The sequence below is a fragment of the Muntiacus reevesi genome, chromosome 3 (assembly GCF_963930625.1).
Source record: "Muntiacus reevesi chromosome 3, mMunRee1.1, whole genome shotgun sequence".
NCBI classification, from domain to species: Eukaryota; Metazoa; Chordata; class Mammalia; order Artiodactyla; family Cervidae; genus Muntiacus; species Muntiacus reevesi.
Genome location: NC_089251.1, coordinates 29,534,028 through 29,560,751, shown reverse-complemented (window position 1 = coordinate 29,560,751; position 26,724 = coordinate 29,534,028). Strand labels below are relative to the sequence as shown.

Sequence of the window (26,724 nt, the reverse complement as noted above, 5' to 3'; positions counted from 1 at the left end):
CAAACAGTAAAGCATCTGCTTTCAGTGTGGGAGACCCAGGTTCAATCCCTGAGTTGGGAAGATCCCCTGGAGAAGGCAATGGCAACCCACTCTAGTACTCTTGCCTGGAAAATTCCATGGACTGAGGAGCCTGGTGGGCTACAGTTCATGGGGTCGCAAAGAGTCGGACACAACTGAGCAACTTCACTTTCACTTGTCAAGGGGGAGCTTCCCTAAGGTCTGTGGGGTGACAAAGATCTGGACACGACTGAAGCCACTGAGCACACACTTGTCAAGGAGCCCGGTGGGCAAGAGTCCATGGGGTTGCAAAGAGTTGGATATGACTATGCACAGTTGCCCAGTCATGTCCAACTCTTCATGACTGCATGGACTGTAGCCCGCCAGGCTCTTCTGTCCGTGGAATTGTCTAGGCAAGAATCCTGGAGCAGGTTGCCATTTCCTAGTCCAGGGGATCTTCCCCACCCAGAGATCGAACCCACTTATTTCATGTCTCCTGGACTGGCCGGCAGATTCTTTACCGCTATTGCCACGAGGAAGCCCTATTGAGAACAGTGTTTCCCCTTTTATTAGGGGGTAGAGAGTAGGCATGCTAAGCGAACCTCCCATTAAATACGAAAGGGGTAAGAGGTACAAAGTACAACAGCATTCATAGCTGCTTTTGCACCCAGTTTTGCTTGGCACAATGCTTGGGGGTGGGCAGGGCACTGAAGACAGAGGAGCTGGCAATTTGCCAGGGTACGTGGCTTTAGTTTAAACAGGGTCAGGCTCTGCTGTTTTGCTTGCTAGCTGCTCCTGATCATTTTTTCTCTTCTGCCTTTTATTTTTCCCCCAGACCTTTTGGTACCCAATGATTTTTGATTAATTTATTTACCATCGTTGGGTGATTGATGCTGTTTGGTGCTGGTACTTTGTAACTTTCCAATTCTTCTAGTTGTCAATGTGACAGCCCCCTGATGATTAATTAGACCCTGTCCCTTGCTCTTTTCATTCTCCCTCTGCGCCAAGGCTCTTGGTTTTCAGCAAATATAAATATTTCTAAATGCAGATTTAATGATTGAGAACACCCAACAAAATCCAGAAAGATCTATGATACTTTCACTCTCCTTTACTTTCCCACTGAAATGTAATGCACTGTGTTTTTTCTCTCCCTGATTTACTTTAGATTTTGAGAATCCACTTGACTTTTGGAATCTCCTAAGCTCTCTTCTTGTTCTTCTGGCATCTCCATCTATGCTGGTTCTAGTCTCACTTTTTCACCTTTTGTTGTCTCCTTAGTTTATGTGAACTCAATTTCCTCTACATAATATGTAAGTTTGGGATGGTAGTGAGAAGAGGAATTGGTGTTTATTATGTCCTTTTAATTTTTTTGTACAATGAGAGGTGCTTTTCTTATAAATAATTTGTCAAGCACTTACTATGTGCCAGAAACCCCTCCTAGGACATCCATGCGAGGTAGTCATCTTTATTTATAGACAAGAAATTGAGGCTTTGGGAGAATAATGAATATGTGTTAAGTCATACAGCTAGGAAATGGCAGAACAGGGATTTTAAGCCAACCTGACTTTGTCAACCTGTGTGATTTTCCATGACACTATCCTGATCAAGATCAAGGATGGATGAAGGAACTCCTAGAGTCTCAGAATCCAGATGGGATCATAAACTTTCTCTCTATAGGTGGTTCTCAAAACTTATATAATTAGATCCATGCTTGATGAACTACCTAAAAGTCACTTTGGATGCTTATTTAAATATAAATTCCTGGGTCTTCCCACAGTTGTTAAAGATGTCTGGATGGGCCTAAAGCTGTGTGTATTTAAAACACTGTCTCAGTCAATTCAGTTCAGTTGCTCAATAATGTCAGACTGTTTGTGACCCCATGGACTGCAGCACGCCCGGCTTCCCTGTCCATCACCTACTCCTGAAGCTTGCTCAAACTTATGTCCATCGAGTCAGTGATGCCATCCACCCATTTCATCCTCTGTTGTCCCCTTCTTCTCCTGCCTTCAATCTTTCTCAGCATGAGGGTCTTTCCCAGTGAGTCAGTTCTTCTCATCAGGTGGCCAAGGGATTCGAGTTTCAGCTTTAGCATCTGTCCTTCCACTGAATATACAGGACTGATCTCCTTCAGGATTGACTGGTTGGATCTCCTTGCAGTCCAAGGGACTCTCAAGAGTCTTCTCCAACACCACAGTTCAAAAGCATCAATTCTTCAGTGCTCAGCTCTCTTTATAGTCCAACTCTCACATCCATGCTTGACTACTGGAAAAACCATAGCCTTGACTAAAAGGACCTTTGTTGGCAAAGTAATGTCTCTGCTTTTTAATATGTTGTCTAGGTTGGTCATAACTTTTCTTCCAAGGAGCAAGCATCTTTTAATTTCATGGTTGCAGTCACCATCTGCAGTGATTTTGGAGCTCCGCAAAATAAAGTCTGTCACTGTTTCCACTGTTTCTCCATCTATTTGCCATGAAATGAAGGGATCAGATGTCATGATCTTAGTTTCCTGAATATTGAGTTTTAAGCCAACTTTTTCACTCTCCTCCTTCATTTTCATCAAGAGGTTCTTTAGTTCTTCACTTTCTGCCATAAGTGTAGTGTCATCTGCATATCTGAGGTTATTGCTATTTCTCCTGGCAATCTGCCTACATTGTTCTAATTCCCAGCCAGGTTAATGAACCAGTGCCTTCAGCCAACTTTTACCTAGTGCAGGACTTTTCTTGACATCATTGAGAGATGACTGTCCAGCCTCTTGGAGAGGGAGCTTCACCCATGTAGCAGCTTCCACGAGTGAGCAACCCTTGATACTATAGGAAAATTCTTCCCTGCATCTATCTGTCATCCCTTCCGTTGTCACCACCGTCTGAGATCCTTACAATATAAATGATAGGCAGTGCTTATTAAGTGCTCAATGCTTGCCAGAGACTTGCTAAATGCTTTAGACATATTTTGCCACTCAAGTACCACCACCACTCTCTGAGGCTGGCGTTATTATTATTCTTCCCACGGAAGAGGTGATGTCATTCTGGGGATACAAACAATAAACATATTGTTTGTTTTTATATCTTCTATGTTGTCTCTCCCGATATTTGCAGATAACATCCTTCCCAATCCATCTGCATTTTCATAAGTGAATATGATGAAAAATTCAACTGGGTACTGACATTTTCCAAGGCAAGGTGCTAACAAGGCAAAGATGAAGATGATCCTCTCCTTAAGGCTCTGTCATTTAGTGGAGGACACCCATGTGCATTTAGACTAGAATGTAGTTTTGTGTGTGAGTTTTGCCTCTTTCAGTGGACTGAGTGTTCTTGGGGGCAGAGCCTGTATATTCTCCAGTTTTCTTTTGAAGAGTCAGAGGGATGCATTGTGATGGGGAATCAGTAAGACACATTGTTATGAATTGATTGAGACTCTTTCTTGGTCTCCATGTTTCCCCGGGTGAGTTGAGTGATTGGGTAGAGAGAAAAGTAGGAGGCTCTCTTGGATTCCTAGAGTATATATCTTTGAGATGCTTCATGAATTTCTTGGGAGTCCACATATCTGGGATGTGGAGAATGTCTCCCTGGGAGACAGTAGTTGTGGTGGTTAATCTTTCAACTTACTGGGCTAAGGGATATCCAGTGAAATGTTTTTGCCTAGTGAAATGTTATTTCTGAGTCTATCTGTGAGGATATTTGCAGAAGAGATTAGTGTTTGAATCAGTTGACTGAGTGAAGAAGACTCTCCCTTACTATTGCATCCATTCAGTGCACTGGGGGTGTGAATGGGGAAAAAAGTGGAACATGGGCATTTTGCTGTTTCATCTTCAGCTGGGACATCTGTCTTCTCTTACTTTCGAATATCAGAGCTCCTGGTTCTCTGGCCTTCAGATTCTGGTGGTTACACCCATCGCCCCTCTTCCATTTCCTTTGCCCCTCCCCCTTTTTTCCAGCCACTGAACTTGAATTATTTCACTGGGTTTCTTGGTTCTCCAGTGTGCAGACAGCATATCACGGCCTATCTCGGTTTCCACAATCACTTGAGCCAATTCCCGTAAAGCTCCTCTTATAGATCCACATGTATCCTATTGGGTCTATTTCTCTGGAGAACTTAAATACAATAGTTGTCTACAGTGTCCTAACCCAGGAGACAAAAATGCAGGATTTGTAACCAAGAACATGCAGACATCCTGTCCACCTAATTGACTTTCTCCGTGATCTTAGATCTGTCCTTACTACATGACTTGACTTCTTTCCCATCTGCCAAATGGGAATACCAAATCCTTATTAGTCCTTCAGAGTATGTAGAAGGAAAGTATTGAGTACTAGTTATTATTAATGTACTTCAAACTTCTTGGTGACAGTTGCTGCATAAATATAGATCTTTCTTGTTTTAAGCAAGTGATGCTAAACAAAACCAAGATATATTAAATTATGAATTACAGAAGAGATAAATTATGGAGGTAGTTATTATTTAAATTGCAGAAATATTTCTCATTTTCAGCCCAGGGTTCCTTTACAAAGCAATCTGTCTTGTGCTTTTAAAGAAGTAATTCAATTTACAAAAATTTGATTTGCATGCAACTTTTTAGAAACATTTATCATGTAAAGTGAGACATCATCTGACTAAATTAGAGAATTTACCAATATGTTTTGGCTTACGATGAATATCACTTCCTCCAAGGTTGTGAATATTGGCAAATTGAATATCACATCTCCCCTTCTCAGGCAGAGACTATCCAAGTCCAGTTTTGAAGCATCTGGTCTGAGAATTAGTAGTCGTGGTGGGAATGCTTGCATTTATGCTCTAGCTTTGTCAATAAATTACTCATATCTCAGGGAGGAGAACCTCACGAGGTCTCAGTTTTCTCATCTGGAAAATGAGATTGTTGGAGTTGATGGTCCCTTCTAGCTTCAGGGTTCATTGATAGCACTCATTGCCAAAAGAACTGATCTGAAACCACAGAGAAACAAGAGCTGGCATACTGTCAACGGGTAATAAATACTTAATCAATGGATAAATAAAGTTTTGATCTTCAGTTCTTTCCGAGCTGATCCTGGAAATTCCAAAGTTTAAGATAAAATCAGTTCAGAAAACCCTATTCCTTAACCTTCACTGACTTGACCTCTCCTTAGGGGCTTTCTGCATCTTTAAATCTGGTGAGAGAAAGATATCAGCTCTGTGGAAGCACTGGGATTCACATTTCAAGTTATGAGATAGCAGTCGATGGCTGCAAGTACATAGAGACACAGAGATGCAGCGGTCCCCTCTTCTCGCCTTTTGCAGTTTCCCTGCACAGCCTAGCACCTGCCTTGGCATTTGCTGTCTGAGTCTGGCTACCGATCAGAGTCCCATCCTCGCATAGACCTCAGGTATCTGGACCTCCCTCCCCAGCTGTGAATCATCAGAGGTGCTGAGTCTTCTCCTGCTTTGAGTTACTGGCAGAGGTGTTGTTTCTTCCTAAAAGTGGAGGGAGAGAGTTGCTAAGAAACACATTAGCATGCTGACGACACAACAATCTCCGAGAGCTTGGGCCTCCAACGTTTGACTCTAATCAGGAAATCATCTTTAGAAGGATTTGTCGGTGTAAGAAAACAAGCTCCCGAACTAAATTAGGATCTGGATTATTTTTTCCTCCTCTCCCAATCTGCCTCACACGGCAGATTGGTGAGCCCTGGCGGTTCTGTGCGTGGCGAATTTGTTTCTGTTGCGCATTTTAATTCAGAGCTCCGGAAGGTGAAGGTGTCTGTGTTTCTAAGGACTGCGTTTTTTGGAGCAGCTCCCTTGGAGGTGTGGGGCTCGCCTCCCCTTTCCTCAAACCAGTTGGCTTTCTTGGCAAGGCGGCCCAGGTTTCAGGATTCTTTAATCTGATTGTCTTTTTCTTTTTTTTCCCCCTGCCAGTAATGAATGCACCGCGTGTCTCTGGGAAATTAAGGTAATCCATTATACTGTTGTCTTCCTATCTCTGCAGCACGGATAATAGTATTTAACCCACCTTTGCAATATACTGAGTGGCCTGTCAGGGTGTCTTCTTTAGAAGGACAACTTGAAAACATTTTAATAAATGCTCCTTAACTATATGCTTTAAAAATACATGGGGCCAAATGGCAAACAACTCAGTAATAACTAGTTCAGCAATGCAGACTGGTCATTCATCACTCTCTCTGCAATTTCCACTTCTCTCCTCTTTCTCTTTCCACATCCTTCCATTTCTCCAGGGACACTCTGTCTCTCTTTGGGAGAACATAGAGATTTGGTAGTTATGGTCCCTGCTGCCCATGAAAATCCAACTGCTTCTTCAGTTGGGAAAGCAGTTGAGTTTCATGCTCTGTGAGACTGTGCTGAAGGACAGAGGTGGGTGCCCCGCTTGGTGATGTCACAGAAAGATTGGGTATACCTGGATGCCGGTCCTCTGTTACATGCCTCTGGTTTCATTTCCAGTGCAGGTAATGACCTAATCTAATAACACTTGTGATGTCATGTGTGTGTCAAGCAGACATCCCATGGGGTGGAGAAGTGCACATCAGACTGCAGTGTGAGCCTATTTTAGGGATCAGAAGAAAACATCAAGGACTGAGTCCTTATGTGTTTGCAGGGCTGGCCCCTTGAAGGAACATGGCAGTTAGTTGTCCCAGGGGGGAGAAGACTCTTGAGAATCCCTTGGACTGCAAGGAGATCCAACCAGTCAATCCTAAAGGAAATCAGTCCTGAATATTCATTGGAAGGACTGATGCTGAAGCTGAAACTCCAATCCTTTGGCCACCTGATGTGAAGAAACTGACTCATTTGAAAAGACCCTGATGCTGGGAAAGATTGAAGGTGAGAGGAGAAGGGAGTGACAGAGTATGAGATGATTGGATGGCATCACCGACGCAGTGGACATGAGTTTGAGTAGGCTCCGGGAGTTGGTGATGGCCAGGGAGGCATGGCATGGCAGTCCATGGGGTCGCAAAGAGTCGGACATGACTGAGCAACTGAACTGAACTGTGCCTTCTGAACTCTGATGTGCATTCAGAGTGCCCAATATTCAACCATTAGAGTTTATTCCTTTGCAGTTCAGGGCTCTATGGAAATTTTCAGAAACATGGTGGTGTTGGCTTGAGAAGACTATTCCTCACATGTTTCTGTGGATCCTGCATGCTCCTCTTGATTGAAGAGTTCTGTGTTGATAAACACCCTCAATCCTCCTGAGCCAGAGACTTCCTGGACAAAAAGACCTTATCTATAAGAAGACTCCAGGACCAAATGAGCATCTGGGTTATCTTAATGTCCTGGTTTCTCCACCTTGTAAGAGACATAGTTTAGACATGGTTTAGATGAGTTGGCAAAAGATGGGTTTAGATGAATTCTCTGTGAAAAAGTGTAATGTAGGAGCCACATGGGCAAGATCACCCAACAGATCAAGCCTGACCTTCCCAGGAAACACGAGCCTTGTTTTCTTATGCTCTGCGCTCCCAGAATACATGCTCTGGAGAATCCACGAGCCACTAAATTCTATAACTTACCTACCCATCTGGTCAGTGAAGACTTCCCTTATCTGCGTGGTGAGATTAGGATCTTGAATCTCTCAATTGTGGATTGTGTGTGTGTGTGTGTGTGTGTGTGTGTGTGTGTATTTAAGGAACAGAAACCCTGCTCCCCCAACCTCACCAAATGTTATTGGGTTGGCCAAAAAGTTCATTCAGTTTAGCTTATGAACGATCTTGAGTGAACTTTTTGGCCAACCTAACATCCTCTATGGAATCCCCAAATATTAAGCAGATACAAGTGGGCATGGATGTGAGGGAGTAGAATTCTCCTTGTCTGTACATCTCCCACGTGGAGCCCTCCCCTTCTTGGCTTCCAGGCACTTCTGTGGAATTCCAGGGCTAAATCACCAAGCATGTTGACAGAAAAGGTGCCTGGAGTTCCAGAGAAGTTGCAGTTTCCACCAGGCACATAGGAAATGTCCAGGAAATACATCAGATTCACTAAAATTCTAGCTGAGAGATGGAAGAGTTAAACTAAAGCAGCCAGAGAGGCACTGTGGTCATGAGATTCTGCCCTCCATGGACAGGAAGATGACTTTCGCTGTCCCTTCATTTTTTCCTGCTTTTAGGAGCCCCTTGCTTCCTTCTGGGTCCTCACTGCTATTTACACAGTGCAACTGGAGTTGGGATGAGCCCACAGGAAGGGGTGTTCCTTCTGTGCTAGTGCAAGGATGGATGTGGCATCGATCTATCTGCAATTCTAAGCTCAATGTGTTTCCCTTAAATTTTTAGAAAAACCAAAGGTACTTTGCAAATGCAATAGAGCTTCCAATTAGGCGTTTAAGCTCCCCATTTCTATTTCCCTAATGACTTGACTTGCTCTCTTGCTTTATGAAATGAAAATAGCTTTATTTGGGCATGAGAATGCAGCTGATTGCATGCTTAATATGCTTTTTGCAACCAATTCCTGCCTGTGTCTGGCATGTGCAATGGGCAGAATAATACATTTGCATGGTTATTTCTCCTAAGTGTACTGGACCATTTGTTCCAGTCCCATACCTGTGCTAACCGAAGGTGATACAGTCTGGGTACAAGTGCCTGGGAGGCTGGTGTTTACTCCTCCAGAAGGAAAGGTGTCCTTGAAGGGCAGACACTGGGGCCAGAGCTCTGTGTGTGTGGGAGGGGATGGATAGGTGGAATTATCAAGTGTTGAGAGCTGGAAAGCAGAGAGGGGCCTGGTGTAAATCCCGTAAAAGAGTTGGATCAGAGACATGGAGGCCAAAGAAAAGGCCCTGGAATGACATCAGCTAAGTTGTGAGAAGGAAAGAGCAAGAATGAAGAATCTAGTTCTGCGAAGGTATAGGGTTAAGGGCTAAATAATTCTTTCTTCACTGGGGAAATAGAACTGAAAATAAAATATATATCCACTTCCAAATTTATCTGACTACTGGGCAGAGTTAGACACCCCCCAGGTTGTAGAAAGCCAAAGGTCATCTTGTCTTTGGCTTTCTGGGTTTCAGCAAACATTGAATTAACTATGGCCCTGAGTGTTGTTCAGGTATTTGCGCGGCACTTTGGAAAACAACTTCAGAAGCTGTCGGGGTTCTCCTCTCTGCCCAAGTCTTGCCCTTTCTTTGAGATTTCCCCAAGCACAGAAGGCTTCTGAGGCCGTTCTGGCTTGTGCTCTCTGTTCCTGTCATTGTTCTCAACCTGTGTGGAGGCCCCGTGCACCCAAGGTCTTGTGCTCTTCTTCCCTGGCCCCCAAGGTGAACAGCTGGGCAGAGGCCACTGTTCTCAGAAGGCTTGTCAGTTTACAGGCAGGAAGTGAAAGTGTGGTTTAGGGAAAGCTGGAGCTAGTGCAACCCTTTTCGGTCATTCGTACGGCAGCAGCAAGCTGAGAATGCCCTGTTGCGACTGCCTGGGAGCCAGTAAGCTTTTCACATGACTTTCTTTTTTTTTGATGTGGACCATTTTTAAAGTCTTTCCTGAATTTGTTACAATATTGCTTCTGTTTTATGTTTTGGTTTTTTGGCCATAAGACATGTGGGATCTTAGCTCCCCGATCAGGGATCAACCCCCCCACATCCCCACCCCTGCATTAGAAGGCAAAATCTTAATCACTGGACTGCCAGGAAAATCCCTTCAGATGGCTTTGTAAATGCAGAGTGCTCCATGGAGAAGACCACAGCAAGGCTCTGCTGTCTGGGGTGCTCTGTCAAGTAGAGTCATCTGTCTCCATGTGGTCTGCGGCTGCCCTTGGCTTTCTTGTCTAACCCTTGATTAGACCCGAGATTATAGAGGGACCTGGCCGTTGCCATGAGGCAGCCGTGGCTGAAAAATAGACAAAGGGAAGGCGATCTCACATGGCTTCTTCTTATTTCAGGGAACACTCTGGGCCTCCCTTAAAGCACATCTCCTGCTCAGCAGTGTTGGCTGGCCCGATGATGGGAAGGCCTGCTTTCCAAGTCTGAAGGAGACCCTGAGGTCATTGCGTCCATTCCCCTGCCTTCAGGCAGGATTAGAGATAAGCTGCCCTGCCAGAGGATAATCTCTTCTACTTGTAAAAGCTTCCAGAGCAGGCCCCAGTCTCTCCCCAGACCATTCATTGCAACTTTTAACAACCTTCACCATCAGGAAATTCTCCCCCTTAGCTATCCTAAATCCCTTATGCTGGGGATTAAGTTTCTCTCCTTATTCTATCCTCAGTAGCCACTGCCAAGACTCAGCCTGCACTGCCTAAGAACTCTTCTGATACCTGAAGATTGTATTAAATCCCGCCTGCCTGTCTTCCCCCAATGAATAATCCCAGCTTCTTTTCCTCCTAGGCCCAGCTGCCCGGTCTTCTTATCACCTCTGAGGCTGCCCTCTGATCCCTTGCTAAGTGCCAGGCTCCCTGGAGAAGGGCCCAGAACGAGGACTTGGAGTCCAGTAAGTTCTGACCATCTTACTTCCAACGAGTCTTTCTTGAACTCGTGACATGCATGTTACCTTCTTGTTCACGTACCCCAGTGGGGCTTGCATGCTGGTGATGGTCTCACTAAAGGGCTTATGGTTACCTTTCAGCCTACTAGTGTACCAGATCATTTTTCTCTACTCCCTTGGATGTTAAGGGCAAAATATATCACACCTGGGCTTCCCCGGTAGCTCAGCAGTAAAGAATCTGCCTGCAGGGTACACGGGTTCGATCTCTTGAGTCGGGAAGATCCCCTGGAAGAGGGCATGGCAACCTACTCCAGCATTCTTGTCTGGAGAATCCCCATGGAAGGGAGAGTCTTGTAGGCTACTGTCCACAGGGTCACAAAGAGTTGGACATGACCGAAGTGACAGCATGCACACACGCATATCATGTTCAATACGGGCATCATTGTATCATTTTACTTGCCCCAAAACTGACCACTACTGGAAGCAAGGAGAAAGGAGAATGCAGATGATTCTCAGTGCCTGTGGCTCTTCTGGTGGAAACAAGTAGCCTGTATCTGCAGAGATGGTCACTGGTTGGATGCGGGTCCTCACACCAATCTGATGATGACCAGCTCTCTCGCTCTGATTGCATTCCTTCCTCTCCTTTTCTGTGTTCACCCTGACCTCTGTTACCTTTTCACAGGTGCCAGGACCTCCCACTGTGTTCCTGGGGCCTGATCTCCCCCACCCCTGCACACAGCATGCTTCATCCTACAACTGCCCCTCCCCAGGCCATCTCCTATTTCCTATTTGCAGCAGGTCTCAAAGCTATGGTTTTTCCAGTAGTCATGTATCAGTGTGAGAGCTGGATTATAAAGAAAACTGAGCGCCGAAGAACTGATGCTTTTGAACTACGGTGTTGGAGAAGACTCTTGAGAGTCCCTTGGGCTGCAAGGAGATCCAACCAGTCCATCCTAAAGGAGATCAGTCCTGAATATTCACTGGAAGGATTGATGCTGAAGCTGAAACTCCAATCCTTTGGCCACCTGATGTGAAGAACTGACTCATTGGAAAAGACCCTGATGCTGGAAAAGATTGAAGGTGGGAGGAGAAGGGGACAACAGAGGATGAGATTGTTGGATGGCATCACCAACTCAATGAACATGAGTTTGAGTAAGTTCCGGGAGTTGGTGATGAACAGGGAAGCCTGGTGTGCTGTAGTCCATGGGGTCACAGAGTTGGACACAACTGAGTGACTGAACTGAACTGAAGGTGGTCCCAGGGGTCTGCACAGCCTAAACATGCTCCCTCTGCACTGGGTGGAAACAAAGGTGGGTGAGATAGCCACCTTCTTCAAGGAGAGTGAAGGGGAGACAAGGACCTGAGATACAGGTGTGGTGAATTGCAACCAGCACGCAGGACTTGACCTGCTGTGTATCCACAATAGGAGAGAAGGGGTCAAAGACAACCCTCAAAAAAGGGTCTAATGAAGTAGGAAGGTGCTCAGTGCACAGGATGTCAGGCTGGGGCAGAGAAGGCATCCTGGGGGAGAGGGGGGTTGGAGGTGAGCTGGGTAAGGAACAGGCCAAGGGTAGAGGCAAATAGGAAACACTCGATTGGCTCCTGGCTTCTGCTTTGCTCCCCGCCACCCCAGTTCTTTCAATTCTTTGCATCTCTACTTTCCAAGAGGGCTTCTCTGATGGCACAGATGGTTAAGAATCTGCCTGTAGTATAAGAGACCTGGGTTCAATCCCTGGGTCGGGAAGATCCCCCTGAGAAGGGAACAGCTACTCACTCTAGTATTCTGACCTGGAGAATCCCATGGACAGAGGGGCCTGGCAGCTACAGTCCATGGGGTCACAAAGAGTTGGACATGACAGAGTGACTAACACTAGTTTCCAGGAGAGAGAATCCTCTTCCTTTCAGTCTGCTAGTAAATGAAAAACAAATTAATGAGCATCTACTACACATAGTGGCACATTGGTGGCTGTGACTTGGTTCAGGGGTGTGGGATTCTGATTTACTTGTCCCTGGGCTGGAGGAACAGGACCAGGGCTGGTCAGGGCTCCTGGGCCCTGGGCACCTCTAAGTTCTGAGCAATGCTGTTGCTTTCCCACATTGTACTGTGCAGTATTTTCACTGTCTTCATTGTTCTCTGTGTGGTTAGAAGACCTGTCCTAGACCATAGCATGCAGAGATAAAGCAGGCAAGGTCCTGCTCAAGTGAGGCAGGGTAGGCAGAATTCTGAGTTAGTTTCCAAATTCCTGTGCCCTGGTATTCCTGCCCTATGGAATACCCTCCCCTGGAGTGTGGATGTGGACCATGAATGTGATGGGGCTGTCATTCCCTGAACTAGGTTATGTTACAGGAGAGAGTTGATGGTCACTTGCCTCAGTCAGTGAGCCCTTCATGGGGACTGGGCTTTTCCTGATGGGAGAGATTTGTAGCATGAGGGGGTTACAATATGAGGAAGACTGTTTCTGGCTTTGAAGTTGGAGGGGCCCAGGGCAAGGAATGTGAGCAGCCTTCAGGAACTCAGGGCTTGGCTTGTGGCCAGCAAGGAAATGGAACCTGTAAGCCTGCAACTGAAGGACCTGAATCCTGACACAACCACACAAGCCTGGAAAAGGACCCCAAGCTCTCAATGAGAAGACAGCCTGGCGGACACCTCTATTTTAGCCTTGAGAGACCCTGGGCAGAGAACTCAGTCTGTCTGTGCCTAGACTTTAGACCTACAGGGCTGTGAGCTAATACATGGTGGCGGGGAATGATTTAAGCTTTTAAGACTATGGTAATTTTTAGAAGATGAACATGCATCACTAGAAGCAGCAGTAGAAGATGAATAGATGGGGGAATACAGAAAAATGTGTCCAGGAAAATATTCTAATAGTGGTAAATGTTTTCCTATGACAAACCTAGATAGCATATTAAAAAGCAAAGACATCACTTTGCTGACAAAGGTCCCATATAGACAGTTCAGTTCAATCACTTAGTTGTGTCTGACTCTTTGCAACCCCACGGACTGCAGCACACCAGGCTTCCCTGTCCATCACCAACTCCCAGAGCTTACTCAAACTCATGTCCATCGAGTTGGTGGGTGATGCCATCCAACCATCTCATCCTCTGTCATCCTCTTCTCCTCCCACCTTCAATCTTTCCCAGCATCAGGGTCTTTTCAAATGAGTCAGTTCTTCACATCAGTATACACATCTTTGCTCTGTATAGTCAAAGCTATGGTTTTTCCAGTAGTCATGTATGGATGTGAAAGTTGGACCATAAAGAAAGCTGACCGCCAAAGAATTGATGCTTTTGAACTGTGGTGTTGGAGAAGACTCTTGAGAGTCCTTTGGACTGCAGGGAGATCAAACCAGTCAATCCTAAAGGAAATCAATCCTGAATATTCATTGCAAGGACTGATGCTGAAGCTGAGGCTCCAATACTTTGGCCACCTGATGCAAAGGGCTGACTCATTGGAACTCTAGGAAAGATTGATGGCACAAGGAGAAGGGAGTGGCAGAGGATGAGTTTGTTGGATGGCATCGCCAACTGAATGAACTTGAATTTGAGCAAACTCCAGGAGACAGTGGAGGACAGAGGAGCTTAGCGTGCTGCACTCCATGGGGTCTCAAAGAGTTGGACACAACTTAGCGACTAAACAACAAAGATTATGCAGAAGAATGACCCCTAGATGTATAATGGAGAGGGGACCCTATCGTTACTTTGGGAGGGCTAGTCAAGGGAGCATCTGTTCTCTGAGGTGGTATTTAAGGTGAATGTCATCGAGGACCCAGTTTGCTAGAGATCGGTGGCCTGAGCAGTTCAGGAGGAGAGAACAGCTAGGTAGAGGTCTTGTGGCTTCAATAAGCCTGGTGTTTTCAGGTGCAGCATAAAGCAGGTTCTTGTGGCTGGACGCAGTCTACAGGGAGAGATACCAAATCCTGCAGGGCTTTCCATGGCTGAACATGGAATTTGGATTTTATTTTCAACATGAGGGAAGCCACAGAGGATTTTAAGCAGCGAGCGACACATCTGCACAGTCTGATTTAATGTTCATAAAAGCTCACTCCAGATCCTGGCTGGACCTTGGATTTCCCTGGAAGCCGGGGTGGCTGTGTTCGTTCAGGGAGGCTGTAAGCAGGACTCTGTATTGTCCCAGCGAGCTTGCTGAGACCTGGGGCCAGGAGTGCGGAGGAGATATGAGAGGTGTCGATTGGGTTTTTTCTCTTTCCTTTCCCCTTCCCTTCCTTCCTTCTCATTTTCTGTTTTTTTCTTTTTTTTTAAAACCCATTCCTGTCTTCTTCCTTCTCTCTTGATAAATTTGCACACTCTTCTCTAGCTCTGGCCCCACGGGACCAGAATGGAAGGCCCATTTATCCTCCTGCTGGGGACCAAGCACATGGAATGCGTGTCTGGAATCTGGGTAAACAGAAGGCAGAGGAGCGGGAACAGTCCCCAGGGCCCACCTCCTCAGCCTGGAACGGCGCCCGCTCTAAGACTGGTGTCTGTGTGCGTCACCCCAGGCGAGACCGGTACCTGGGCATGGTGAGTCCTGGTCCTGCATTGTTGACAGTTAGCCTGTTGTACCCAGTTCATCCCTCCCTTAGAGGCACCTGAGTGTGGAAAACATTCTTTCTGTCTCTGCGCTGCTGGCGCCCACCCCATTCCGCCTGTACATGGCAGGTACTTGGTGAAGGCTTGGTGACAGGTGATAGGAATTTGGTTCTCAAACTAGTGTTGGTGGAACTGACTCTAGACAGAAGCTACCATGTGTCATTGTGGTCATTCATTTATCCCATCATTTATCCCATACATGTTTATTAAGTGACTACTGTATGCCCTGCCTGGGACTAAGGACTGTGGATACTGTATCAAACAGACTGAGAGTACCTGTTAGGTAAGGAACTTATTCTTAAAGGGGAGATAGTTGTTTTGTCTTTTTTTTTTTTTAAGTATAAAAATAGTGAATTAAAAACAAAATGGAGGTAAATGCTATGAAGGAAATAAACAAGAAAACTAAATGCTTGAGCCTGGAGACTCTCAGAAGGACTAAGTCCAGGTTCTGAAGGTATAATTTAATGAACGAACAAATGCACGAATCAATAATTTCCCTGCCCCTGGATTTGCTATATTCTGCTCAATTTCTCTTCTCTGAGTCTGTTTCTCCTGGGAAGAGATCTGTGAAGGAGGGCATATATTCAGGAAAAGGTTTAAAGGGAGAGTGGCAAGCTCCAGTCTGCCTCTTAGGGCGATGGCTGCAGTAGGTAGGGTAGGTGGGCCATGTGAAGGACAGAGGCTCCTCCACTGTCAGAGGGTGTGATAGGAGGGGGTCAATTAGGAAATAGGGAAAGGAGATGGACTTAGGGGCCATGGAGATAGGTCATGAAAGATTACTGGTTAAGGGAGAAGGAGGTTAAAGGCCAAGGTCCAGGACCACATACGGGTCTCTGGTTTGGACAATGGTTTGTTCAACTGACTGGCTTTATTGAAATGAGATGTTAGTGATAAGGAGCAAGAAAAGGGGTGGTGGGGCGGGGAGGTGAACTCTGAGAAGTTTAGACATGCTTTGTTTGAGGCTCTTGTCCACTAGGAACTTGTCACACCTGTGGCCAACCAGGCAGGCGAGCTGGGCTGGAGACGTGGGTGTGGAGTTATCATTTGTCACCCAGACACTGGAAGCTGAGAAGGGAAGGAACCCAGGGAAGAGCAGGGCTTCAGGTGGGAGAGGAGCTGGCGATGGAAGAAGTTGCATATTCAGGAGAAGGTTTAACTCTGGGAACTGTGTCTTGGCTGGTAAGGCGGGAAGGGATGGGCCTGGAGCACAGGTGATCCTGTGGAGGGAGGGCCTGGCTGCCACCCAGGGGCCCCCAGTAGGTGTGCAGACGTGGGGGGAAGGGGAGGCGCACATCTGATGCTTCTATTTTCACTGCAGGTAGGAGGGGAGGTAATCTGTTGCTTATGACTCTTCCCATTTGTTTTTTTTTTTTTTAAGAAGTGCAACTGCAGCTCAGTAAATGCTCACGGGAAAGGGCTGCAGAGAGGGGTTGAAGGTCTGGGGGAGAAGAGGAAGCAGTGGATTGGGGGTATGTGAGGAGCAGGATGCCTCTTCTAACCTTTCAGGAAGAAAGGGTGGGTAGAGAAGCAGGCATGTGTGTGTGTGTGTGTGTGTGTGTGGTGTGATGGGTGATATGTGTGCATTATGTGTTGTGTGTGTAAGTGTGTTATGTGTTGTTTTGTGTTTTCTGTGTCGTGTGTGTGTGTGTGTGTGTGTGTAAACCAGAGGTTCCGTACTTCACACTTTGCTGCCTTCTACATGTCCTGTGAATTCAGAGGCAAGCTCGTATGAGAAGGAGGAAGAAGGTGGGAAACAGGTGGGTGAGTGGGGGATGCATGAAGGAGCCCAGAGGAGAGGGAAGGGGTGTCTCTGTGCAGAGGCCACAGAACCAAGAAGACACCTCCAGACCACACCATGTGGCCAGCTTGGGCCTGTAATTTGAAGTTCTTCCAAATCTAAAACTGAGCAGGCTGGGGAGATCAGAACTGTCTCTTCCAGGGCACCTGGTTCCTTCTCAGCCTCCCAGAAGGGAGGGAGGGAGGAGAGGTGGCCGTGGCAGAGGGCAGCCTGAGTTACGGCTTTCCTGGGTGAAAGGTTGGGAGGAGCCCACCTGGGAGTTTTTGAGATAAGCACATGCAAATCTTTCTGTCTCCATTTCTGTATTGCCTGCCTCACCACCTGCCCCTGCCTCCTCCCCAAGTCTGTTCCATAAATAATTAATGACTGTGACAGCGGGTTCTGTTCCTATAACTGAAGACACCTTTTGGCAGCTCTGAAACTTTGCAGGCTGAACTGCTCACCTTGTGTCTAAAACTGTGGCTGCAGACAGTTTACTGCTGAGCGTCTTTGTGTTGTGATGGGCGCCATTAATGCCACAGCCATAAGCCTGAACTGGCTGCTGAAGTGAGTCTGGTGACAGGAAGTTCTGGGGACCAGCGATGGGGGGGGGGGGAGGCTCAGGTGGGAGGAATTTAAAGGGGTGTTAGGGGCCAGATTCAATTCAAAATACTCCATTGTGTGTTGTAGAAATACAATGTCTTAGGTTACATTCCTCAAAGCAGAGCCTGTAATGGGGATTCCTGAGAAAGTGGTTTATGGATGAGAAGCTCTCAGGGGCAAGGGCTGAGAGAAGAAGGATGGAGCAGGGATAGAGGCCAAAGAAGGATGTGGCCTCAGGTCCGCATACAGTGACCTCTGTAGTGTTCACTGAACCCCAGTGTTGGACTTGTCTTGCCTGCCCTTTCCCGGGCAGTGGCAGGGGGCTCTGGCTCTGATTCCTTGTGATTTTCCCACTTAGACCAAGGTAAGTCTGAGAAGTCGCCATACTGTATCGTGTTAAGTCACTAAATTGTGTCAGACTCTTTGTGACCCCTTGGACTGTAGCCTGCCAGGCTCCTCTGTCCATGGGATGCTCCAGGAAAGAATATTGGAGTGGGTTGTCACCAGTGGTTCTGTTACTGTGTCCATTTGCTTTACTTCATATACTGACGTCATCCATTCATTCATTCATTCACCCATTCATTCAACAAATATATACTGCAGCTCTTCCCTCTGCTCTTACACTGTTGACTGTCTCAGGACGTATTTTGTTTTAAATGCTGCACTAGTCACTGAGAGCCAAAGAATTTTGTGCTCTCAGATGTGCCAGGAAACCCCTCTTTTGTCTTTGAGTTTCTGTTGGCTGTAGCCCATCAGTGTGTTCTCAGCATCTGTACCCCATCTAAACAAGTTTAAACGTCACTCACAATGGAGTAGAAAAGGAAGAGAAAATGAGAGCATTGCCACCTCTGGAGGAGGGAGAAAGGAGGACAGGGTGAAGAGGGGAGAAGCCAGGGCCCTGGGTTGGCTTCCGAGTCCTTCCAGCTGTCGCCCATGGACCACCCTCAGGATGGGAATAGATAAAGAAGAGACAGGCTTTGTGCAAGGATCCCACCAGTCTACCGTGGATGATGGAGAGTTCAGGAGCCAGTCCAAGGCCACGCTGGGAGCTTGTTGCTATGGAAGTGCCTTCTCAATGCAGGGTGGCTGAGGCTTTATGAACCTATCAGTGCACTTTTTTCTGATGTCATAGAGAGGCTGTCCATTTGTCACTCACTTCCCCATGTGGTCCTGGAACCCCAGTCTATAAAATCAAAGGTTCTGATCACTTGATCCCAAAGGCCCTTTCCAGAGCAGAGAGCCTCTATCTCAGTGATTCCTGGTGCAAATAGTGAAAAACAATTAATCCAGGCTGAGGGGATGTGTCTACTGTCACGTCAACTTGGATGGAAGAACAATGGCATGTTGCTTGACTTTTGAAGGCATTGAAATGAGGTTGAGGGACCCATCACTGTGCTGGAATCAAGACTTACTAAACTTGAAAGGCTGAATAAATGGACCAAAGCCCAAAAGATAAAGTGCCGCATTTTTGAAATTAAAAACTAGCACTTGTGCAAATACAGATGAGAGAAACCTGGTCAATGAGCAGTTCAAGTGAAAATACTTCTGAGTTTTAGTTCAGGATATATTTATGAGTTCAATAAATATTAATTGGATACCAGGCACTGATCCAGGAGCTGGGGACACAGCAGTGAACAAGATGACATCATCCTCATACAGCTTACATTCTGGTATTAAAATGTAATGCACAATACACAATATGCGGTACAAATAAGTAGGTTATATGATACAGGCTGGCAAAGGATGGTGAGAGGAAAGGAGAAAGCTGAGCAATGGGAAATAGAATGATGGGGTGCTGTTTCAATTGAGGGGCAAGGAAGACTTCTACAAGGAGGTAACACTTGGCCTGTTAGCTGTTTGACACAGTTGCTAAAAAGCTACTGAAATCCCTGGTTCTATGACTAATTATTCCCACTAATTAGTGTGACCTGCTTGGATACCTCCGGCTACTTACGATCCGGTGGCTTCCTCCAGCCGCAGCATCAGCCCTGCAGGTCAGTCCAGGGTTTTCAGAAAATCACCAAGCCAGCCTGTCTGACCTTGGCTTCTTTTTGGTTAATCTGGATCTCCTGGGCTCTTGTGAGGAGGCAGGATGTCCTACCACCAAGCATTTCCATTGCTGCCATCCAGGATCTGTGATTAATGCTACAGACACTTGGGATGAACTGGACTCCCCTGCCCCCTCTGGCCTGAATGTGGGGCCACCCACAGTGCCCAGATAACCAGGAACCCTGATTTATTCACCCTGAGCTCTCCCAGTCCCTTCACCCTTTCAAAGTGCTCTATTGGCACTAGCTCCAGAAGAAGATTCAAAGGGAACATTTTCTGTTTTATTGATGTTCATCTTCCTACATTTGCATCTCGTGTGGCATCAATGCTAATTTTTCTAGGTGGGGGAAAAAAGTTTTCTCCCAAACTTCCTGCAATTTTATTAATAATGTAGCAAGTAAGGCCACGTATGCTGATGGCCTAGCTGGTCCCAGAGAGGCTACCCAAGCCTTGGAGCGCCCTAATTCTCCTTCCCGCCGATTCAGCCTCTCTCTCAGGTGGGTTGCTGAGGCACCAAGAGCAGAGGGCAGGGGGAATTATGCATGAACAGAGAGATGAGAGACTGACCTTCTGTGTTTAAAGGTTAAAATGATTTCTTGGGAAATGGAACAAACTCACTAATCAGAAGCTGTTCTGAATTTTTCCTGCAAAAATTAGACTCTGTGATTCTCTTCACAGGCTCTGTTTGGGAGAATATATACACACACATTTAACAACTCAGTCCGGTTCAACCTAAATTCGTTGAACACCTACTGTGTTCCTAATCCTAGGATGATTTAGGCTAATGGGGGCATGAGGAAGAAAAAAAAAAAAACAGCTTTAGTGACCTATAGGTCAAACAATAGGAAGATGCAATGAGCCATCTTTTGGCTTCATATCACTTAAACGGAATACAATAGTTATGCCAGGGATTTTGTGAAAAGCCAACAAGATCAGAGCCCATTGTGGAATTTACCCCACTTCCATAGCCATGGTGCTGGTGGTGAGGCAACAACCTTCAGGATGGAGTTCATGGGCACCAAGAGGTCTTAGCCAGAGGGCTGAACTGAAACCAGGGGAGTGGCTTGAAACATAAAATACAAGCATGAACTGAGTACATTGTCCATGTCCAGCACTATGAGGGGCACTTGAAGATAAATACAAGTCAGATGCTACTTCAAAAATATAGTCCCAATAAAGGTGGAGAACTTTTCTGTCTTGTCCTCTGCTCTGTTCATAGAACTAGAGCAGTGTCTGGTATTTAGTATAGCAGGTGTCTTTGCCCCTTTGCTGGACACAGCCATAGTGGCTTTCACTACTAACGCTGCAGTGCTGGGCACTGGGGTGCTGCTCCTGGAGCCTGGATGTAGCTGTCCCCACCCTGAGCAGGATGAGTTCAGTGCTGTGCATCCTCCTTCATGCTGCTGGCCTCACATTCAGAATCTGGCTTGCGTTCATCTGACTGGGGAAGCTGAGGTGACCACAGGTAACATGGACTGTAGCTGCAAGGGAAGCTGGGAACTGAGCGTTTGGTTTGTATTCTCTTCTCAAAAAACCAGTGAGGTGAGGGCTTTGTGAAACCTTGGGAGGACATCCAAAGGTGTTAGGTGGTGTAGAGGAAAGATAGATGATGGTTACAATAAGATAGGTGGTCCTAGTGTGCCAGGGATAAAATTATACATGTGTTTAAGAGCAGATAGATCTTTGTATGTCTTGTTTTAAAGTCTGGACTCCTATCCATAGACAGTTGGGAGCCAAGAAATGCAAAAAGGCAAAATGGTTGTCTGAGGAGGCCTTACAAATAGCTGTAAAAAGAAGAGAAGTGAAAAGGAAAGATATTCCCATTTGAATGCAGAGTTCCAAAGAATAGCAAGGAGAGATAAGAAAGCCTTCCTCAGTGATCAATGCAAAGAAATAGAGGAAAACAACAGAATGGGAAAGACTAGAGAGCTCTTCAAGAAAATTAGAGCTACCAAGGGAACATTTCATGCAAAGATGGATTCCATAAAGGACAGAAATTGTATGGACCTAACAGAAGCAGAAGATATTAAGAAGAGGTGGCAAGAATACACAGAAGAACTGTGCAAAAAAGATCTTCATGACCCAGATAATCACGAGGGTGTGATCACTCACCTAGAGCCAGACATCCGGAATGTGAAGTCAAGTGGTCCTTAGAAAGCGTCACTATGAACAAAGCTAGTGGAGGTGATGGAATTCCAGTTGAGCTATTTCAAATCCTGAAAGATGATGCTGTGAAAGTGCTGCACTCAATATGCCAGCAAATTTGGAAAACTCAGCAGTGGCCACAAGACTGGAAAAGGTCAGTTTTCATTTCCAATCCCAAAGAAAGGCAATGCCAAAGAATGCTCAAATGACTGCACGATTGCACTCATCTCACATGCTAGTAAAGTAATGCTCAAAATTCTCCAAGCCAGGCCTCAGCAATACGTGAACCATGAACTTCCAGATGTTCAAGCTGGTTTTAGAAAAGGCAGAGGAACCAGAGATCAATTGCCAACATCTGCTGTATCATCGAAAAAGCGAGAGAGTTCCAGAAAAACATCTATTTCTGCTTTATTGACTATGCCAAAGCCTTTGACTATGTGGATCACAATAAACTGTGGAAAATTCTGAAAGAGATGGGAATAACAGACCACCTGACCTGCCTCTTGAGAAACCTATATGCAGGTCAGGAAGCAACAGTTAGAACTGGACATGGAACAACAGACTGGTTCCAAATAGGAAAAGTAGTACGTCAAGACTGTATATTGTCACCCTGCTTATTTAACTTATATACAGAGTACATCATGAGAAACGCTGGGCTGGAAGAAGCACAAGCTGGAATCAAGATTGCCAGGAGAAATATCAATAACCTCAGATATGCAGATGACACCACCCTTATGGCAGAAAGTGAAGAAGAACTAAAGAGCCTCTTGATGAAAGTGAAAGAGGAGAGTGAAAAAGTTGGCTTAAAGCTCAACATTCAGAAAACTAAGATCATGGCATCTGGTCCCATCACTTCATGGCAAATAGATGGGGAAACAGTGGAAACAGTGTCAGATTTTATTAATAATTTTGGGCTCCAAAATCAGCAGATGATGATTGCAGCCATGAAATTAAAAGATGCTTACTCCTTGGAAGGCAAGTTATGACCAACCTAGATAACACATTAAAAAGCAGAGACATTACTTTGCCAACAAAGGTCTGTCTAGTCAAGGCTATGGTTTTTCCAGTGGGCATGTATGGATGTGAGAGTTGGACTGTGAAGAAAGCTGGGCGCCGAAAAATTGATGCTTTTGAACTGTGGTTTTGGAGAAGACTCTTGAGAGTCCCTTGGACTGCAAGGAGATCCAACCAATCCATCCTAAAGGAGATCACTCTTGGGTGTTCATTGGAAGAACTGATGCTGAAGCTGAAACTCCAATACTTTGGCCACCTCATGCGAAGAGTTGACTCATTTGAAAAGACCCTGATGCTGGGAGGGATTGGGGGCAGGAGGAGACGGGGATGGCAGAGGATGAGATGGCTGGATGGCATCACCGACTCAATGGACATGAGTTTGAGTAAGCTCCGGGAGTCGGTGTTGGACAGGGAGGCCTGGCATGCTGCGATTCATGGGGTCACGAAGAGTCAGACAGGACTGAGCGAGTGAACTGAACTGAACTGAGTGGCTTTTAGGCAGGGGAGTGACAGAGTCCGATTTGCATTTTAGATTGATAACCCTGAAGGCAGAGTGGGGAGGATGGTGGGAAAGATTAGGGCTGGAAGTAGGATGACTAAAGTTAGAGAGCAGGGGATTTGGGGGGAGAGGGGAGAGGGAGGGGAAAGTGGAAGTGGCAGCGAGAAAGGGAGAATGAACCTGGGAGGGCAGGTTCTTAGAAGAGAGGAAATCTTGAGCTTTGGCAGCTGCAGTCCTGAATGATGGGGGTAGGGGGAAGGTCAGAGTTCTCCCACAGGCAAGAAGGCACAGCAGGAGGTGTTTGTAGGTTTGGGTGAAGTGATTTAGGAAGTTAGGGGAGCTCTTGAGGTTCACATTGTCTAAATTTCTTGAGCCCCAGGCCAGCCTGCCTACATCCTTTGTATGGATGATCTCTCTCTTTCCCTCATCAGATTGCTCAGGATTCAGCAAACTTTTTCCTTAAAGGGCCAAATAGTCATTATTTTCAGCATTGTGGGCCATGCAGTCTCTGCCTAGACTCTAGAACTGTGGCGCAAAAGTAGCCGTAGACAGTCCATCCATGGAGGGGCGAGGCTGTGTGCCAATAAACTTTATTTACTAAAACTGTCCAGCCATAGTTTGCAGACCCCTGAGCTACCTGATTCCTAGTCAGCCTGACCCTCTATAAATGCTCTCATTGCCCTTTGTTCTTTTCCTTCAGAGCTCACATCTCAGTTCTAATGAATTATTTGTCCAAAATGTGCTTAGCACTGACTCCAGTGTTGGGGTTATAGCAGGGGCTGTGCCTGTCTTGTCTTCACGGCTCCCAGAGCTGACAGATATGTCACCCAGAATGCATCCGTGCTCACAGAGTGCCTTGTTCTCACTGCTTTGTATTCATCAGTTTGCTCAAACTGCCCAGGGATTGCCCAGTAGGTAGGCACCCCTCTTATCCTCCTTGACAGATAAGGAAACTGAGCCTCAGAGAGGCTAACTAATGCACTTGAAATCATACAATTGGAAAGTAAGGGGATCCAACTTTGGACTCATTGGGCTCTGTAACCACAACACCATTGATAAGTTGCTGATGAAAAGTACCCAAGTAAATAAGAAGTTCGGTTCCTCCTCTGGTAGAAAAGGGGGCAGGGTGAGGTAGGGCTTCCTAAGGAGGAGGATGGAAACCTGGCATTGTCACTGTGGGAGAGCTGGCTGTGGACAGGAAGTGGCTTTGCCCTGTGGTCTAGGTGAGGAGGAAGGACTTACATGGATGCTTCTACAAGCTATGCGTTTTCCTCTGGATGGATGCAGCAGCGTGTGACAGGGAGGCGCTGCTGAGGTCTGGGTTGATGCAAGTTGTGGGTTTACCAACAGGTATCTTATTCCCAGGTAGTGTAAGTGGTAAAGACTCGACCTGCCATTACAGGAGGTGCAAGAGACATGATTTTGATCCCTGGGTTGGGAAGATCCCTGGAGGAGGAAATGGCAGCCCATTCCAGTATTTCTTGCCTGGAAAACTCCATGAACAGAGGAGCCTGGCAGGCTATAGTCCACAGGGTTGCAAAGACTGAGCACACATGCATGAATCTTGGGTCAGAGCAGCAGCAATTACTGCCTGGATCAGATCACCTTTTGGTTCTGGTTTTGGCGCTTACTGACCCTATAACACAGACACATTGCCTAATTGAGTTGAGTCTTAATTTTGTGTTTAATAATTTTGTATCTGAGAACCTTGCTCAACTCATTTACTAACTAAGAGTTCATAGAATATGTTGAATTTTCTAGATAATCGTATAAAATGTCTTCAAATCATTAACATTTTTTTGTTTCTGTTTTTCATTTTGTATTCTTTCTTTTGACTTATTTCACTCTCCAGAAATGCCAGTAAATTTAAATGCAAATAGTGAGCAAGCATCCTGTCAGTAGTTTAAATATTTGGCAAGTCATTTCCTGTTCCTTTTTGTACATAATATTTTGCAGATTAATGATTTCACATTTTTCGTGGAAGATTTGTGTCACTGATTTGGTAACAGTAAGAGCAAATGCACCTGAAGGTGCTGGCCTGTAATATTAATTGGAGCTCAGCAGACTGGCCCTACTTTTCCCTCTGAGAACTTTTTGTGCATGAGTATCTCTGAGGGCAAGAATGCTTAAGCCATGCCTTTGGAAGCTATACCTCCTCCTGCCTCACTGTGGCCTGTACCCCTCTCCTTATGGCCCCAGCAAGTGTTCTCAGCTCCAACAAGGCAGCACCTAGTGCAGACTACTTCCTGCCGACCATGTGCTCTGGACCCATTTTGATGTTGTATTGAGGTTGTTTGTCAGAAAAAGGACACAGTTCTTGCCTCCACTGGGAGTGAAAGGGGTGGGCACCTTCCCCTGTGTGTTGTGTATAAATATGCATCTGAATGTGTGTACCTGGCGCTCAAATTACAACCTCCAGTTCCTTGTGGTGGAGATAAGTTTCTCTTATGATGTGATTAATAACTAAAAATAAAAAGGTGACTCTAGAGCCATGTGGGTTAGTCCTGAGAGAGTAGAGATCATGGTGTGTAGCAAACCCAAACAGGTTGCAAAGAGCTGGAAGGACATTCATATCTAATAAGATGAATTTTAGCAGAGATGAAATCAAAGCAAATTCTTTTTTTAAAAACATTGATATAATGAATTGGGCAAGTCTGTGGTAGAAGAGGCTGAATAACAGGTACCAGGGTGAAGAAACCCTGGAGGTTTGGTTGACTGAACTCATTATGGGTGGAAGACTCCAGGGTTGGGTTGGCCCTTAGCCCCCTCCCTGCCCCCTGAGTGGACTGCTTCCTATTTTATTATCATCAGCAAATAGTAATTGAGTATGTAGTGTGTGATATTTGCAGAAGGTATTAGTGAAATATGAAATTTAATCTTCTACTTTCATATATTTTAATTCTTTCACTCATCCTAAAACTATTATTGATAACCTGCATTGTATTAAAATACAAAGGTGATTAAAATATAGTTTGTAAAGGAGCCACAGTTTATTTGGGAAGAGAGAATCAGTGCACAGGGTAAAATGTCTAAAATAAAAGGATATGTAATAAGTATATGATGGGATATAAATTCATGAGGTCTGCATGTTCAAAGTCATTGCACTTCTCCAAGAACTCCAAAGAGAATCACATAGTCTCTACTTCAGTCCTCCTCCCCCATCATGAAGACCACTGCGGGAGTAGCTTGGGGACAGCAAGGACAATGATGAAAGAGTTTAATTATAAACTATGCTTTTGGAGACTCTCTCACCTCTTTTGAGAAATATGAGTAGAGAATAAAATTCCTTTTTGATTACTTTGGGTGGTTCAAATTTTACTTCTTGAAACCAACCCCACTCTGAAATAGCACCTCTGGTTTAGGGTATTGGAGATTATGCTGAACATGTAATGTCATGGTAGCCTTCATGATGGAAATGAACTAGGGCCTGATTTCCAGGGTTGAGTATGAAAAGCCAGACAGACAGAAGAGTAAAGGGAGGCCATTGCATGGAGGAGGCCGAGGGGGTGGTGTGGAGAAAACTATAGTGAGGTGCTGAGGAGGGAAAGCTCAGGGCATCTCCCGAGGTCAGTAGAGAGGCCTGTGCAAAGGAGAGTTTGGGGATGTTGCCCCAGCCATCTACTTCTTTGGGAGTTGTCCTTCATCCACCAAGGCTCTGTCCTATATTTCCTACATAT

General features: G+C 45.7%; 1 long non-coding RNA gene across 2 annotated transcripts in view; it reads left to right on the top strand.

Moving 5' to 3' along the window:
- LOC136163867 (uncharacterized) overlaps positions 1 to 26,724 on the top strand; it is a 340,820-nt gene that overhangs the window by 243,077 nt on the left and 71,019 nt on the right. Inside the window, exon 5 of one of the 2 annotated variants that reach the window (XR_010662301.1) lies at positions 5,881 to 5,904. The exons of the other annotated variant lie outside the window; for it this stretch is intronic. This is a non-coding gene — a long non-coding RNA (uncharacterized lncRNA). Of the gene's footprint in view, positions 1 to 5,880; positions 5,905 to 26,724 lie in introns of those variants that run through there. 2 annotated transcript variants of the gene reach the window in all.